The sequence below is a fragment of the Thermobia domestica genome, chromosome 2 (genome assembly GCF_964235325.1).
Source record: "Thermobia domestica chromosome 2, izTheDome1.hap1.1, whole genome shotgun sequence".
Lineage (NCBI taxonomy): Eukaryota > Metazoa > Arthropoda > Insecta > Zygentoma > Lepismatidae > Thermobia > Thermobia domestica.
In genome coordinates this window covers 71809752-71825152 of record NC_137455.1, presented here as the reverse complement: position 1 = coordinate 71825152, position 15401 = coordinate 71809752, and the positions used below count along the sequence as shown (strand labels likewise).

Here is a 15401-nt window from a genome sequence, read left to right as displayed (position 1 = left end):
CATTTGATTTTCTTTCTCTCTTGTGTGTGTGTGTGTGTGTGAAGGGAAATTTGTGCAGCGTCAGTCCTCCCACCAACACTAACACCATTCTACCCCCCAGCCAGCACCCACCCAACAGTTGTAATTAAAACAGTTGCCTGCCCATGGTTCGTTGATTCTCGATGCGGTTTCTTCACGCTATTTTCTGGCACAATGGAGGACAAATCGTAGCGCTTCGAGGTTGGTCGCCGCCACTCGCTTGAAAACCAACCACATACAATTTCTCTTTTTCCTGCTTTTCAATTTCAACGTAACGAAGTAGGCGCCTACTCCTCCTCACAATTTTATGAACCTCTTTAATAATAATAATAATAATAATAATAATAATAATAATAATAATAATAATAATAATAATAATAATAATAATAATAATAATAATAATAATAATAATAATAATATAATAATAATAATAATAATAATAATAATAATAATAATAATAATAATAATAATAATAATAATAATAATAATAATAATAATAATAATAATAATAATAAAGAGAAGTCAAATAAAATTCCTTTACGTACGAACTGTAACCACAAAAGCATATTACACGGGCTCCAATAATGGTAGGTATGAAGATAATTTATTAATTCAATTTGAACTTTCGTTACTACAAATGAGTCATATACGATTACTAAAGTGAGTGTAACAGAACTTCTAATGAGCTACCTTACCTGGTGGTCAAGCGGTTAGTGTACGCTCCTTTGGCATGGGAGTTCCGGGTTCGATTCCCAGCTGGAGCTGATATGATTCGGATCCCACGTTAAACTGTAGGTCTACGTCTCATACAGCTTCGCTGCTGAACGGGACGCTAAACTCAAAATTAAATCAAATCACATCAAATCAGGACCACTTACGTTCGATATGAAATGCTATATCACAATAACTTAGTCTGATCTGGTAGCATACTAACTCTCGGCTTCATATTCTTAGCTAATCCTGCTCACGAAACTATATCTAGTGGCACAAGATGAATAGCACTGATTTAGCCACACAACCTTAACATTACTCAAATACCCTTCCACTCCAACAGCTTTAACATAACTTTCTGAAAAAGCCCAAATTATGTACCGAAAATGAAATATACAGGGTGGGCCACAAAAATAACTTTACGCAAATGGGAATTTACTAAAGATTAAGAAATACGATTTATATATCATGTAAGTTATTATGCATGTTAACACACATAGTGTGAAATTATCAGCATGCTTTTCTTTTGTTCGTTTACTTTTTCTTACTTTTCTTCTATCATTACAGCTTTGAGTTCTGAAGATACGATTGAGTGTGACTGCTCGAATGGAAGTTCATGGATCCGTTGCGGTAGTGCAAAGGAAGTCTCAAACACGGATAAGTCATATATAGGTATACAGACAAACATTTTATTATATGCGATGTGTAGGTCCGTTTTGATAATCTGAACGGTGAAAGAATCAATCAACGTTCAATTGTCATGAGTCACAAGGAATTGGCGCTGCCATCGGTTTTCATACGTGACGTCATGCATTGTTATAGTAATTAGCATGTTTTCATCTGCTTCGCTTGTCTGTGCGTTGTAGATCCTGCGTGGGAAGAATAACCAAAAAATTAACCCTGTTGCATATGTGTCTTCTATATATTGGTTTCTGCTATTGCAACTTTGGTAGCCTCAATAAAAACAATCATGTACTCACTGGTAATTTATTTCAATATCTTACTGCGTCTAGATTTGGATATATGGGCACCACGATCGTGTTTTCAGATCCAGATATTTCCATTAAATTGTCAAATATCTGTTTATATGTAACTTATATTCAATAGTAATATTCTAATCAGCATATCTATTTAAATTGTAAAACCTTTGTGGCCCATCCTGTATTCCACTGAATGTGTGTACCTTCGTCACAACTATAAAATCCGCGTAAGTCAATGGGAAAATCGTTCAGTTCAACGTCCCATGACTATGCTGTTTAGGTAAAGGAGATGGATGATTAAGATAAGTGAATGATGATGGAAGATTTCGTGGAATGAGAATGTGGGAGGAAATTGGAGTACCCCGAGAAAACCCAAGGATACGATGTTCTCCATCACAAACTTACTGGGCCGGGGATCAAACCACGGACCCCATAAACTAGAGGTAAGCACTCTACCACTGAGCCATCTTGCCTCTCTACATAAGTCAATGGAGAATGTAACTTTCGTTTTGTGATCAGTAAAGCCCGGAATTAATGGCGAAATAAAAGCCCGAAAATGCCTGTCAAAATTCCAAAATAAACACCCAAAAATGGTAGGTAAAATGGCAAAATAAAATAAACAAGCAATCACGAACTTTGGGGGGGGGGAATAGATACTAAAATATGTAAAAGCTATAATAGGCTGTAATTCGTTTACTAATCGAATAAAATGTTTTATTTTGCACTTTGTACTTACCACTTAAAGTTCTGAAAACTTGCACAACCCGTGAAGGGACGACACCTAACAATTCACTCGCCAGTCTTCAGTAGTACCAATGAAACAATAACAAATACACTATCACATTTTATTCACACGCGGGTTACATTAGCACAAACATTCAAAGCACAAAAAATACTAAAGTGAAGTCATTTTACACTACACTAGCACTTTATTTTCACTTACGAAAGGTTTTTAATACGTTTGTTCTCTGAAATTATTAACATCTTTTTAAGATTTTCAAAGGAAAGACTTTGTCTCCTGTCAGAAAGAATTCACTTTAGATGTGAAAACGATCTTTCCACATCTACAGATGTCACTGGAACATACTTGAAACATGTAATTTGGGAAGGATCCATGTCACTGTCAACAGTTGTATCAGCATCACCTTCCATAACACTAGCGATTTCCTTCAATTTTCCCAAATCTGGATTGGCACTTACAATACGATCACACTTACGCCGAATGTACTCGCCCTTGTCACAAGGTACAACACTCATATCGTTGAAGATTTTCAGAGAACTAGCGAGAGTCTTTTTTTTTTTTTTTTTTTTTTTTTTTTTTTTTTTTTTTAAAGCTTGGCATTAGGATCTGGTAACTTTGCAAAATGTGTTCCTTTGCAATTCCTTTAAACTTTTGACAGCATCTTAATAAATCTTTAGCCTACACTTTTCTTCGAACTCAATGTCTTATTTCTCTGCTTCCTTCACCTCATATTCTGCTTTCAGACTTTCCGTATAATTCTCAATTCTGTACCTGAGAGCATGAAGTACGTAAGTCAAAATTTGGCGAAAATGAGTTAACACCAACTTTGTGTATCTTTCGGAGGTCTGCAATGGATGATTGGTTGTATTTGCAATATTGGGTTGATGACGCAATAAACCAAATATATAATGTAGTATGTCCAAAATGTATTTAATGCTAAAATAAAGTAAGTCCTGTTATTACAATTTAGCTTCATCTGATTTTATGCAAAGGAAAGCTTTTTTGGCTCATAAATTTTATATTTAAAATGCGTAAGTACACGTTGGCTTAGTAATCAAATAATAAAACATTATGTATAAGACAGTGGCGTCTCGTGACATAATTTTTCGGTAGCTCACAACTGTTAGAAAATTCTAATTCTAGAATTCTTTCAATATTCTAAATAAAAACTATAAATAATCAACGAAAGTAACTATATATACATATATATATTTACATAATGAGAAGTACCAATTTACAAACAAATGTTCCAATTCATTCGTATATGAAATTACTTCTCATGTTCTTCTGGGCAATCAACCTGTTAATAACTCTTCTGAAATTTAGTTTTTACATTTTTTTTCTCAGTCGATACTATAGCTAATGCACTGAGACTATTTTGAGCTAAAGCACTCCTTTAAATAATTTATATTCTTTAATATTATAAAACAACTTTCAGTTTCCTGAAGTCAAATCGAATTACTTACTATGATTTTCACGAATTTTATTGTATGCCATTCACTTTTTACAGACTCATCTTGACGACAATATACTAAGGTAGGGTTGCCAGATGTCCCGGTTTTCCGGGACAGTCCCAGTTTTCAATGAAAGAATTAATTGTCCCGAAAAAGGCTTTCGGGATGCCTGTTTGTCCTGGTTTTCGTTCTGCAGATTAAGAAAAAAATTAGCCTGCAGTAACTAAAGCCTGTGACAAACATCTTGGCATTTCAGCTAAACGAATAAAACGCAAGCTCTGGCGCGGCGTTCCAAATGGTAAAGGGTGTAGCTATGGCTAAGCAGACAAACTAAAGCGTGATCAGGTGACAGGGGATAGACGTGGATGTGTACAAAATAAACGTGGCAATACCGCTGGCCTCTCATTTGTTGACAGCATTTAAAGGGAACTTGGAGCACCGCCTTTAAATGCCAAGATGTTTGTCACGCCGTTTAGGATTTCTCATCTAAAACTTTTGGAGAGTCTGCGTAACTCTTTAAAGACATTTACTTTCTGTTTATCGTTCTGAATTTAGCTTAAACGTATTTTTTTCTTGCTAAATGCTAAATTTGTATTTCTTTTAGGGTAATGTTTTTGAATCAGGCGTTGACACAACAAAGAAAAAAGTATCTCTTCAATCATAAATGGGAGGGCGTGTCGTAATTTGCTTGTTAAACACAAAAAATTGGAATTTAGAATAAGGGACGCCAGGCAGCTCTTCTTGTGTTACCTTTTCACATTCTTTATGCATCCATTGTGCAGCAAAATAAATACGCTAGTTGTCGCCCGGGGCAAGAACTAGCCTTAGCAACCCCCGACAAAAAAAAAAAAAAAAAAAAAAAAAAAACCGCTCCCCCAAACATTTGCTCAATTTTGCGCCCTCCCAATCCCCCCCTTCGTAGTTACGTCATTCATGTTAACTGTGTATAGGATGAACTGGAAAATTGTGAGTAGTAACCTGGAAAAGACTAATTGATTCTAACCAAATGAGTAGGAACCCTGATGTTATATATAGCCTGGGATCGGTGTCCCGGTTTTTCGTTTACAAAATCTGGCAACCCTATACTAACTAGTAAATGGAATCTGTATTAGACTCCAAACGTCTGTTATCTTTTGAATTGCTAGGTATGCTGTTTTGTGAACTGTTAACAGTATACACGAAGCATGCAATGTGTCAAATTATTATGATAGTTGCAGGGGCACCTTTAATTGCGAACGTTTTGTCAAAGTAATTTTGCGTTGTTGTCTCAAGACACTTCATGACTGTTTGTTTTGTATTTACGTTCTCTGTCAGAGATTAAGCTATATAGGACGAGATTTACGGTTTAAAAAGGAGAATACTGTAATGTGTTTGATTCTCTCCAACCTGGAATTGAACCCGCGGCTTGTCTACTAAAGACATACACTAGTCACTATACAAATGAGGAGGACAGGACACTTCATGAAGTCAACCAAACCACGAAAAATAAAAGAGCTACTAGAATCCTAATTTGGACTCCTAATAGAGAAACATTGCACATTCAATCACCTCAAAATCTGATGCAAACAATCAAGAGTGAGCGAATGTGATTCATTTTTCTACAAGATTATTACAAGTCTTAATAGAAATGATCATGCGAACGAATCGTGATAGAATATTTGGCATACTTACCAAGCGCGCATCTAGAAAATTTTGTTGGATGAGCCCAAAGTTTGGAAAGGTGGGTCCAATACTATAAGACACTACATCTATGTACGATCGATCCGATGTAATTCTACACCTAAGAAAAGATATGTAATTGTTAAGTTCTGTCATATTATTCTAAGAAAAAATATAGAATTAGATTATTTTTTAAAGAAAAGAAGACAACATGTAACATAAAATCTTTGTGATATATGAGTTTTCAGGTGGGATCTGAACCCAGCAGGTTCTCCATGTGGGTGCACCAAATATATATATATATATATATATATCCATCAGTGCACTGAAAGATATACATTATTTTTAAATCGCTCAATGGAATCATCTATAAAATAGGGTAGGGATAAGATTTCCTTACAAGAAATCTTCCGAAAAATATTTCCGTATCGAATAGGCCTAAGATTCGCTAGTAATGATAAAGTATTTTAAGAAAAACTAACACTAAAAACCTATACAGGAGGGTATACGGAATGTACCCATCTAATTTATTTATAGTTCAGCATAGGCCTATATTTACTTTTATTGAGAGATGTAATTAGGTATAAAGATGCATATAAGCTATACTTTCGAAAACGGTCGAACGTATGCCTACCAAAAATTTCACTGTCACTGAGAAATCAATGATCTTTTGAACATGACAATGATGTTTGAAATATGACATGTTTTCAATAGGACAAAAGGAATCAATAATCATTATCCATTGATTGTAGTACTGCACTTATTTTTATTGGTTTCTGTCATACTGTAATAGTTCCTGGATCTTACGTATCACTGCTTTATGGTACATTTTAATAAGAAAGGCCATTAGAAATCGCATATTTCTGTTCTCATCACACTGACTCATCCAATGACTACGTTATGTTTATGTATTTTTAATTAGGTTATAGAATTTTCTCTATCATGCCCAAGTTAGTGATATTATTTTCGAGCAAAATTGTAGTAAATCCCACACTTTTTTGAAAAAAATATTTTTGCATAAAATTAGCTTTACGTATACCAAACCTGTTGATATCTAACGATCAGTAATATCATTTTGCAGAAACTAAGCAAAACATTATAAACTATATGTTTCAAATTAAATCAGCAAATCTTGGTCAAACGCCTAAGTAAGTGCTTTTTTTTTTTTTTTTTTTTTTTTTTTTGCGTGTCTGTTTTCTGGAAAACAAGGATTAGTGACTTACGCACTTCATGCTCTCAGGTACAGAATTAGAACATGTATATCCATCGTGTTTGTAGTATGTATATCCATCCATATCTTCAGTTCGCAAATCACTGTCTGTTTTGGTAAAAATATATTTAATATCTCGTAGGGTATCTAAAGTCTTTCTAAATGTTGCACTCCGAAACTTGAAGTTTTCCGTTAAGAGGTTTATTTTGATTTCCGTTGTCCGCATAATACAATTTCCGCTTAATGAAGGGAATTTAACACGATTTTTGCCAGTAAATTCATGGGACCATGAAATATTTCCGTTTAATACAAGTTTCCGTTTAATAAAGGGTCCACTGAACACAGGTTTTACTGTATTATATTAAAGAGTAAAAGTAACTCACTCATTAACACCAAGATCATACTAATATATCTCTAAACATGAGATCTTGATAGAAAACTATCTATTAAGAAAGCAAGGAATTGTTTGATATACGTGTGCTAAGGAATGGCGAATTTTTTTTTCTTTTCGCCGAGAACAGAGTATCGTATCTTATGAATCCCTGAACTGAGGAAGATGAAATTAGGTATACATATATACACTCCTCATTAAAAAGAACGGATTTTCACTCGAGCAGACGGTTCTACCAAATAGAAAATTATAGGTAAAATACGACGTGGGACATTATTCGTGAAGGAATGAGAGTGTGAATATAAGTAATTACTGTCAGTGCATAACATATTGAAATAAATTTTGAGTATTGTGAAAGTATTATATGTGTAAGTGTGCTCTTCCAGTATCCTCGTTTATGCATATAACCGCCGTCGCTGACGCACCTTCTTCCTACGGACACACCCCGTCGCTACCGCTCGGATTTCCCTGCTGCCCTCCTGCCCTGACTCGGTTAAATAGAATTCGTTCTTTCTTGTAGTGGCCATCTAGCACAAGTTGCTTCGTGTTTTATGCACTGTACGTTTTATGCCATATGCCGATACTGTATTGATACTGAGCCCTTCTGAAGTCAATCTGCAAGTAGTAATGGTGCTCCTCATTTAGTGCATACTCTGCTAAAACTATAAAGTTCTAACCTAACTTGAAAATGTAAGAAATGTGTCAACATTTGATAGAACCATCTGCTCGAGTAACGCCAAAACAACTGGAGACATGTTCCAGCATTTTCAAAAATTCTGGTATCAAAAGGGGTAAAAAAAAAAAAAAAAAAAAACAATTTCTATTAAATTCATTTACTTACATCTATGCTCTACCTTATTATATAAAAAATTAAAAGGTGTCTCTCACTGATCAACGTCCAACGATAAGCAAATATACCGGTATATTTTTTAATGTGAATATATATCAAAAGAGATAAAAAAAAAAAAGAATTCATTTTTTCTTGTGCATAATAGAGCATCTCAAGAATCTTTGAGTTTGGAAAGTAAAACTTGGCATATAAACTCTTTATTATAAGTACCTAAAAACAGGTTTCAGTGTTTTCGAATACTTCACTCCTACAGTGGAGAAATGAGGCAGTTTTTTTAATTAGAATTTCCGATTCTTCATTCCGAAAATGTAGAATATAAGAATTTGCTTGAGTTAGAGATATAAAATTCGACCTTCATTGAAAATGACCGAGAGCACGCGTTACCGTATTTTTGAAAATTCCTTTTTTAAAGGGGAAGATTAGCAGATATTAAGATTTTCGATTTTGAATTCAGTAAACCTTATTTTAATAGTGCGAAAAACGGGCATCTCTGTTAATAATAATAATAATAATAATAATAATAATAATAATAATAATAATAATAATAATAATAATAATAATAATAATAATAATAATAGCTAATATGCTCGTTCTTCTCATAGGAAGTATAGTTTTATGGAAAATATTTGAAAGGAATATTTGAACATCTTTTCCTTATCTTATGATGTGTGTTTAAATCAAAATAATATTTAAAAACTCAGCTCGATATTACTGCTAACTTTATTCAAAAATACATTTCATATGGTATAGCAATTATTTTTTGAGCAAAACTAACTCCTTTCCACCTTAGAAAACTTTTTTCAATGAAAATGAATTGATAAGCAAAACAGATTGAGTCAAGCTAATTATCTTCAAAAACTGAAGGACACGATGACTTAGTGGTAGAGTGGTGTCCTTGGTTCGACCCCCTCCCAACTGAGTTTGTGGCGGGAAACATCGTGTCAGTGTATATTCTCGGGGTATTTCCATTTCCTCCCACTTTATAATTCCACCAAATTATTCCATCATTATTCATTTTCCTTAATCATCCTCTCCCTTAACCTAAACTGCAATCGTGGGACGTTAAACTGAAATATTTCATTTTCATCTTCAAAAATTCATTTTAAATGGTTCTTCACTTCGGTCATTTTATGAATACAAAATGAAATTAAACTGTTTTAGAAAATTTCCACTAACCATCTTTAGAAGTTAAATTTTCGAAAACACTGGGGTACATGACCACTTATTAATAAGGACTTTATACACTGAATTTCATCTCCCTTATAGAAGAAGCTCATAAGATTCTCAATATTCGGTGTTCATATTGAACTCCCCCTGGGTCAATCCATGCAAAGTGATCGAGAAAAAACAAAAATTGCCGCTCGACCTTTTCAAAAATAATCTAATTTTTTCATGAATGTTTATCCTATATCAGGGTACTTCAAAACCACAATTAATTATTTTTACAACATCCCATGGCGACGCAACGGCTGCCACCATTTTGCGTTTTTTCGATTTTAGGCATTTACGTTGTTTTGAATATCTTAGCATATATTTGTCCTAACAAATTGAAAATTGCTGGACGTCTCCAACTCGTGCAGAGCTAAAACTTTGATCTCTTAACATTTTTGCCTAAAACCACTTGAAGGGGTGAAATCAGGGTCTGCAGTAGCAACATTTTTGGACATTGAAAACATGTTTGGGAAGAGGAAACAACTTACGTATAGGTCTGAATTTATGAATGCATGTAGTCCGGGGTCATAACTTAATACATAAAAATTTACAGGCCTGTAGCTGCTCTCAAAGGGCTGAAGCTCGTTTCTTTCCTCTAGTTGTAACACTGTTTTATCAGACCCACAGCAGCACTGGTGAAGAATGCCGCTATCAGCAGGAGAGGAAAGTCAAAATGCACCCTTGACCAAAAAAAAAAAAAAAAAAAAAAGTCCATAAGTATTCCTTGCTCTTGCTGCTTGCTATATCAATGCTACTTAATCACAATTATTCTTGTTTTAACTGTCAACTCATGCAGGAGACTGTTGTCCTTACTTTTGATTTACATTCTCAAGTCAGTGAACACTTACTCGCTGTAAATACTGACAAATTTCCAGTAGATTTTATGAACAAAACACCTCCGTAAGAGTATGACGTCATTACTTAGTACTTTGACCCCCTTCTACTCAAAAACACAAAATGCACTTTGATGTGTGTTATAGTATACTAAAGAACTAACTATTCCCAAAATTTCAGATTTTTTTTATCCAGGTCCTTTGGAGATATTGGACAATGAAATATGCTAAATTGGCATAATTCCCCAACTTTACGATATTTTTTCAGCCCTTTGGGAGCAGCTGCAGGTCTGTAAATTTTTGTATATTAACTTATGACCCCGGACTACATGCACACACAAATTCAGACCTATACGTAAGTTATTTCCTCTTCCCAAACATGTTTTCAATGTCCAAAAATGTTGCTACTGCAGACCCTGATTTCACCCCGTTCAAGTGGTTTTAGGCAAAAATGTTAAGAGATCAAAGTTTTAGCTCTGCACGAGTTGGAGACGTCCAGCAATTCTCAATTTGTTACGACAAATGCATGCTGATGGTGAGATATTCAAAACAACGTAAACGCCTAAAATCGAAAAAGTGGAAAATGATGGCAGCCGTTGCGTCGCCATGGGATGTTGTAAAAAAAATAATTAGTTGTGGTTTTGAAGTACCATGATATAGGATAAACATTCATGAAAAAATTAGATTTTTTTTGGAGATGGTCGAGCGGCAAATGCTTGATCACTTAGAATAGATTTGACTCTCCTTTAATTAAAGCTCTAGTCAAGTTAAGTATGTTTAAAAACTCATTTCAAATGGCTCATACGTTCTCCCGTGATGATGAAACAGACAACGTTGAAAATATCATAGAAAATGTTCCATTATACCCCTAGAAGAAAAACTCACGGACACATTGGGGTAATTGATCTCCTTTTATAAGAGGTTTATAAGAGCATTATGATAGGCTCGCGAGATACTCAGTTTTCGGTGTATACTTTTAATGTATAATTATGTAATGTATAACATAAGGGTGTAAGGATGTAATGTAAGGGTGTATGTAATGTATAATATAAGGGTTTGTTTAATGTGTATGTATATATAAGGGTGTCCTTCTCCCCTAGGATACGCATATTAATGAAAATGATATAATAAAAACTTGACTCGAGCCAAGTACTAACTGTTCAGAAGTTCATTTCATACGATTAACGACCGTATGTATGAATGAAGTTCAAAAGAATGTTCACGTAAACGAAAGTTCAAATTGAACTTTCAAACTTTAACCATAGCGAATAGAATTCAAACTTTCTTCTATTCGCTATGCTTTAACTTAGGTCAAGGAATTCCGTTGCATCATTGAAAACTTAAGTTCAATACATTTGGGACAGTACGGCAGACGTCACCATTACTCATCTATACTCTTTAAGTATTGACGTCTTTATCATTCATTTTATTCTTTACTAATCCAGCAATTATAAACTAAAACAGCATTTCTCAACCGCTGTGTCGCGACACATTGGTGTATCGCGAGATTTTAAGTTTGATGTCTTCTTATATTTTTTATGGTAATATTTCTTTCTCACATTCCTGCTTAAGAGTCTTAAGTTTCTTTTATGTTATTATGTTTCTACTCGAGAGTCGTACATAATTTGCTCGTGAGATTGGTATCTCAGTCGTTCCAAAATAATTTTAAAAAATGTATTGTATGTATTTTTATGAGTTTGCATCTAGAAAAAAAAATCACATGCAGAGGTGTCGCAAAAGTTTGGAACATACTTGGTGCGCCCCAAAGGATAAAAAAAAAGTTGAAAAACGCTGAACTAGAATATACACGTGCAAAGATATATTGACTCAAACCATATTTCGTATAAATTTTCTGTCCTTAACTTGTAGCTATAAAATTTTAATCTTTATTGATTTGACGTACCTCAAGAGGTTGTTACTAACTACACTAGTCAACAAATTTAAACTTTTGGTCTGTCACATGGAGGAAAATAGATCGTTTTAACTAAATCGACCTTCCTGAACACGAAAATGACACAAAAAAAGTACCTGACACGTAACGTTTTTTGTGGCAGATTCTAGTTGGATTCTTAGCGAAAACTACATAATTAATTAATTTTGTTGAAACACAATTTTAACTATGTTACTGATATATATTTAACTACTGAATTTGATTTGAAAATGTACTCGTTTTGCAAATATGACAACACAAAATTAATAAACTAATGTCACTTTCGCAAAATTAGTCCTTGACTTGAATATAACTTAATATCTCTAGTTTTGACAGTAACTAAAACTTAATTTAATATACTAAAAAAAATTAGTTTTAAATTACAGTTTTGATCAATATTTCAATTTTTATTAAGTTAGTTCATGAAGCTATGTTATGAGTTGTATTTTTATAATTATAGAAAAATCTTAGAATTAATGTCTGTAGTGGTACTAAACCAATATATGCAGCTAATATATCAAGTAGTGTAAAAATGACAGACTTTTTTAAACTTACAGTTCTCTTTTTCTCTATTTACAGTTGTGTTTCGCTTTCTCTAACTAAAATCCAGCAGTAATCGCTCATCATCTGAGGATTCCGTCTAGCTTGATGCCTGTACTACATTTTCTGAATACTATGATGGAACTTTTCTTTCCCTTCGTCAGTGACAGCTACTAAGCTCTCAGGGAAGACTATAGGCGAATTTTTAGACGAGCTGCTCGTAACTTTAACGATTTTCTTTTCATTGGGCTTAATGTTATATATGTACACTGTGTAGATGAGTATTTCATACGAATTTTCTAAAGGAACACACTTAACTTGTGATGTTCTTTTGTTCTTGTGGATACGTTTTTCTATTGCCCTGTTTCATAATCAACGAAAACAACAGGATTTTTCTAAATTACTCTGTAATCCTAGTAATACAGCAATAAGTTTTAAATCTCCACAAATTTACCAACATAATTTGCAATAATGGTCCATATCTAATAACGGGGCAACAGTATCATATGTTTCCTTCTTGTCTACGGAAATTACACTCACTTTTAGTGATTAATGAGCTAATGAGAATATTTCGACACAGATTTTTTATAAATACAAAATATCATAGGCAAATTTCATTGTAATATAATTATATGTTTATTATCTTACAGTGTTTAATTTCGAAGTTATCGATTGATTGCTACCAGGAATTGCAGAGCATTAAAATTCAAACTTGTAGGTCTGAAAAGAGAATCGCTAAACCAGGGGCGGATCCAGGCTGAATGTTTGGGGGCGCGGTCGTTCGAAGTTAAATCAAGGTAAGAGTGCATTACAATATATATATATTCTATTTTAAGGGGAGACAATGGCCCCGATCTCCCCCTGGATTCGCCGCTGCGATAATCTCCGATTAACCAACCAACTGCTTTGTCTTTCAAAGTACACAATGAGCACTGTTATGTTTCACATTTTTTATTTTGTACTACTGTTTCACCTTGATTATTCCAAATTAAGCTTTGTTCACTACGTTTCACTATCCATCTACTCTAGACTAGGCGACTACAGCTCAACTACAACTAATGCCAAAACAGTATAAGCAGGGTTGGCAAGGTAATTTACTTGTTACGTATTTTACATAAATTACGAGTAATTTACTAGTAATATACGTCATGTAGAAAACCAGTTTTTTACGCAGACGTAGAAAACTATATTTCTTTCATTAAAACTAAGATCATTTTGAATAGTCGGTTATATTGTAAGCTTAGTTTTCTTATTTAAGCATTAAAACATTATCTTCTAAACATTATATTGAAAAGTAATGATTTTATGCCAAATCATAGTAATAAATGATAATTTTGGATAGCCCCTCGCCGGCCAACTACTACTATCCACCTATTATTACGCGCACAAGCACAACCACCCAACATATAAGCACGCATATTAAAAATATGTGTTGGTTCGGATATGTATGAAAGTATCAAGTAACCTTTTGTTTATAACAATTTATTGTTATACCTTTGCAGCTTTTAATATAAAACTCGAAACATTTCAGTATATTTTGAAACTTCTATTAGAAAAGAAAAAGAGATTGACTATTAGGCTCATTTCACCTTCATATTACACACTAATACACATATAACTGATACGAAAAATACTGAACAGAATATTGAAATAATGAAATTTTAGAATAAACTGATTTGTTTTTCTTCCACGTCCCAACGATACTATATATACCACTTCACTTAGCACTGGGACATAATGAATTTTCGATGTAAAAGTTATTAGATTCTCATTTTAAACACACAACTGAAAAAAATATAAAAGCACCCAACAGAACATTATGGTGCCTTCCATTTCAATTCAGGCAGAGCATGTACCATCACCATCTCAGATATTGTTGAAACTTTTTTTATAGCAACTAGACATGTTTTTAAGAGACCCATATTTTTTTGTTTTGTCGAAAAAAATTTTCCCGCCAAGTAATGGGCCATCAAAGACGGGGAGTACAATTTATGAATTGTAGAAGACATGGAAAATGGTCAATTTCGGAGCCTCACCATTCGGCTATGGAGACAGGTAGAGTTATAATTCTTGTTGTGGTATGTACATAGGGATATAAATAAACTATATTTTATTATAGTTTGGTTTGCGCATGCGTATCTTTTTGTACATAAATTAACAAATGAATGTCAATTTATCTGAAAAGTCGAAGTTTGCGAATTTTTTTCGAGCACTTCCGGTTCGAATTTTAAAATTCTGTTTTCACGGTTGGTAAGACCTAGTTACCCGCTTTCCGAAAAAAAATTTGTATCGCTTCTGTGATCAACCGTTTTGTCGCAAAAAATTCGAGAAATTGTAAAATTTTCAAAAATCGCCATTTTTGGGCGCCATTTTCTCGAAAACACCATTTTTTAAAATTCTGAAATTTTGTCAGATGGTTCAACTTTACCTGAATAATAAACACACCAAATATCATTCTCGACCAATGCTTCATGGATTAACTGCAGCCTTTTAAAGTTAGCGAAGTTTCGCTAATTTTGATGTCACAGTTAGCAACACTGGGAACAATAAAAGTGCAATGATTTGATGATGTTTGTGGTTCATATTCATTAAATGAAGAATAAAAGGTTTTCTTGGCTGGTTTTTTATTATTTTGAACAAAGAGGCTCTCTGAAATAGTAAAATGAGCCCCCCCCTACTCCTCCGTTTTCTTAAACTGAAGTAATCTGAGGTGGAAATTACGATTACGAAACACACAAATTTTAAGTTTACTTGAAATGGCCATCCAATGAATTCTGATGATCTATAAAAGGTCTAAACTATTACCTCAGTATGATTTGGAATGCTCCAGACAGTCTCAATTAAGTGCGATGTCATTACAGTGATCGAAAA

General features: G+C 33.7%; 1 long non-coding RNA gene across 3 annotated transcripts in view; it reads right to left on the bottom strand.

The window, feature by feature from the left end:
• LOC145679691 (uncharacterized) overlaps positions 1-15401 on the bottom strand; it is a 307177-nt gene that overhangs the window by 107948 nt on the left and 183828 nt on the right. For all 3 annotated transcript variants that reach the window (XR_014130502.1, XR_014130501.1, XR_014130503.1), the window contains one exon: positions 5577-5685. This is a non-coding gene — a long non-coding RNA (uncharacterized LOC145679691). The remainder of the gene's footprint in view (positions 1-5576; positions 5686-15401) is intronic.